The sequence below is a fragment of the Oryctolagus cuniculus genome, chromosome 1 (assembly GCF_964237555.1).
Source record: "Oryctolagus cuniculus chromosome 1, mOryCun1.1, whole genome shotgun sequence".
Lineage (NCBI taxonomy): Eukaryota > Metazoa > Chordata > Mammalia > Lagomorpha > Leporidae > Oryctolagus > Oryctolagus cuniculus.
The window spans coordinates 99,504,347-99,507,984 of NC_091432.1; the positions used below are offsets into that span (position 1 = coordinate 99,504,347).

The 3,638-nt window shown below is 40.7% G+C and overlaps 1 long non-coding RNA gene across 1 annotated transcript; it reads left to right on the plus strand.

Moving 5' to 3' along the window:
* The first annotated feature begins 1,052 nt into the window (after positions 1-1,052).
* On the plus strand, positions 1,053-2,950 carry LOC138850557 (uncharacterized). The gene is made up of 2 exons (XR_011390487.1): positions 1,053-1,573; positions 2,386-2,950. It is a non-coding gene; the product is annotated as an uncharacterized lncRNA (long non-coding RNA).
* Positions 2,951-3,638: the final 688 nt, after the last annotated feature.

A 3,638-nucleotide genomic window follows, 5' to 3' on the forward strand; every position in this document is an offset into this window, starting at 1 on the left:
ATAAAGAGAGGGAGAGAGAGAAAGAGAGAGAGAGAGGTCTTCCATCCGCTGATTTACTCCCCAGATGGCCACAACAGCCGGAGCTGTGCCAATCTGAAGCCAGGAGCTAGGACTTCTGGGTCTCCCGCGTGGGTGCAGGGGCCCAAGCAGTTCCATCTTCTACTGCTTTCCTAGGCCATAGCAGAGAGCTGGGTTGGAAGTGGAGAGGCCAGGACTCGAACCAGTGCCAGCAGTGCAGGCGGCAGCTTTACCTGCTAGGCCACAGCGCTGGTCCTGCAGCAGCTATTTTGACTGTCCCCTTATCAGAAAAAAGGAATCACAAGGATGCTTCTGTTCACATTTTTAACAAGGATGTATTGATGTATTATTTTTTATTTTAAAAGAAATGTTTTTAAGGTAAACAGTGAATAAAGGAATGAAAAGAGAAAGGTGGAAAAGAATGCTAAAATTTTAGTAAAAAGACCAGGCACTATCTTTTTTCTGTCTCCTCTCATCCAGCTCCCTAGCCCCAACACAACATGCATTGGTCAGTGTACAAGGCTTGGAAGGGGAATAGACTCTCAAAAGTTTATCACATATAGGAAATTTCTGCTCCATTTTGGTGGCCAGATGTAACTTAAAAATAATAACCACCAATTATAATTTATCTAGAATCTGCTATACTTTGGTACTTTATGTGTACTTTTAAATCCACAATTTTTTTTGTGCTACTTTCTGGAGTAGGTAATATCTCCATTTTTAGTTGAGAAACTGACTCAGAGAGTTTAATTTATTTGTCTTAGGTCAATCACTAAGTGACTGAGTCAGGATTAAAATTCAAATCTAACTGTTGCCAAAGCTCATGCTTTTTCCACTTAGCCCTATTACCTCTCTTCTGAGGAAGAATCTATGGAAAGAATTCGCCTGGCACCACTCAGGGAATAGGATCCTCTGTCACTAGGAAGATTTTTTAGCCAAGCTCTTGATGCCCATGATGATTCATATTTAGATCATGTTCCTTGAGAGTAGGAAAAGATATGAAAGATATCTGTAAGCAGCTGGTCTTAACATCTGAGAGCTGTAAATAACATTTTCAAGGAAACCACCCAATGATATTGTAGGGAATCTCAGAGGTCAGGGGAGTGGTTTATGCCTCTCCACAGCTAACATTTCAACCCTTGCTGAAATTTCCTTTTCATTTTCAGCTTTAATGAGAGCTAAAGTGTTTATCTTAAGTAGCCGTAAGAAAGATTCACGGAGATTCAGAAGGGTCCGTCTCAAATAACTGCACTTCCAGAAGTGGAATCATCAGTAGAGAGGCCTGAATATCCAGCCAGGCCATGTGTCAACACGTTTTCCAGCCCATGGTAAGGGAAACTTGCTCGTGGGTAGCCACATGCTTACACACTTCCAGTTGTATAAGTGTGCATAGGACACAGTCCTTGGGCCACCACCTAAAGCAACAAGATTTTGTCCTATTTTCCCAACCTGTGAACTGTAAGGACAGATTACAGTAGAGGAATCTAATTATTGAAAGTTGCCAGTCGGAAAATGTTCTGGCTTCTCAGCCCCAGCATTGCCACTAACAATCATGGTGAGTAGTTGTGGAGCTTATCTAAGGTCTTCCAGCTATAAAATTCAGAATGAGTGGGGATGGATGGAGGGAGGGAGGGAAGTATGGATATCTTCTGAGAATTTTATCTATGAAATACAGGAATTCTGTTCTCTTTATATTAATAATAATAAAGTTTCAGTGTTGACCCAATAACCTTGTAATATCTTCTAGCTAAAGTATTTCAGAAACTGTATTAGAGGTTTAATGGTGAGGAGATAATTATTCGCTGTATAAATAATTTAAAAGTAACCTCAAGGGCTGATTCTGAGGCCAGAGTGCTATTTAGGACATCTGCCATTCTATGAGTCTGCTGTGTATCCCACTTCCCATGTTGGATCGTTCTCTCCCTTTTTGATTCTATCAGTTAGTATTAGCAGACACTAGTCTTGTTTGTGTGATCCCTTTGATTCTTAGACTTATCAGTGTGATCAATTGTGAACTGAAGTTGATCACTTGGACTAGTGAGAGGGCATTGGTACATGCCACCTTGCTGGGATTGTATTGGAATCCCCCTGGCACGTTTCTAACTCCACCATTTGGGGCAAGTCTGAGCATGTCCCAAATTGTACATCTCTTCCCTTTCTTATTCCCACTCTTATATTTAACAGGGATCACTTTCCAGTTAAAATTTAAACACCTAAGAATAATTGTGTGTTAATTGCAGAGTTCAACCAATAGTACTAGAACAAAAAAAAATACTAAAATGGATAAAGTATTACATTGTACATCAACAGTCAGGACAAGGGCTGATCAAGTCACTGTTTCTCATAGTGTCCATTTCACTTCAACAGGTTTCCCCTTTGGTGCTCAGCTAGTAGGCATTCAGATCTGGCTGAAGAGCCCAAGAGAGTATTTTAGGCATGGAAAGCCAAGACACTCTGGAAAAAAAAAAAAGAAGAAGAAGAAGAAGAAGAAGACCTAAATGAAAGATCTCTGCGAGTGAGATCCCAGTAGAAAGAACGGGGCCATCAAAGAAGGAGGTATCTTTCTCTGAAGAGAGGAGAGAACTTCCACTTTGACTATGACCCTGTCGGAATAAGATCGAAGTTGGCAAACTCAAAAGGCTTCCATAGCCTTGGCAACTCATGACTAGAGCCTAGGGAGATTACTGACGCCATAAACAAGAGTGTCAAATTGTTAACTCAACAACAGGAGTCACTGTGTACTTACTTCTCATGTGGGATCTGTCCTTAGTGTGTTGTCCAATGTGAAGTAATGCTATAACTAGTACTGAAACAGTATTTTACACTTTGTGTTTCTGTGTGGGTGCAAACTGATGACATCTTTACTTAATATATACTGAATCAATCTTCTGTATATAAAGAGAATTGAAAATGAATCTTGATGTGAATAGAATTGGAGAGGGAGCGGGAGATGGGAGGGGTGTGAGTGGGAGGGAAATTATGGGGGGGGGGAGCCATTGTAATCCATAAACTGTACTTTGGAAATTTATATTTACTAAATAAAAAAAAGTAACTTCAAATTATTACCAGTGTATCTCTCCTACCTCTCAATTGAAACTGTACCTGCATTACGTGGTAGAGTTTAAGTACAATGGCAGGGTGCTATGCAATGTGAGCATTCATTTGAAAGGATTTCATAGTTTGTATAAGTCAAAGGGTTCTACTATATTAAAATGGACAATAATGACTGCACTCATTCTCCTCTTGCGTCTCTGTTCCCTGGTGAATCTTAACCACACACATATGACTATGGAGTCCTTCACCTCATTTTATAGTCACAGAATCTTAAAGCTAAAAGCTATGAAACAGAGTCATGAAGTTTTTGTTGATGAAAAGGGTAAGAAAGAATGATGTGAGGTAGGCATTGTAGCAGAAGGGGTTAAGCCACCACTATGGATGCCTACATCCCATATTAGGGTGCCTGATTCAAGTCCCAGGTTCTCCCCATCTTATCTAGCTTCTTGCTGATCTGGGCAGCAGCAGATAATGGTTCAAGTACTTGAGTGCTTGCTACCACATGGGAGACCTGGATGGAATTCCTGGCTCCTGGCTTTGGCCTGGTCTACACCTTACTTTTGTTG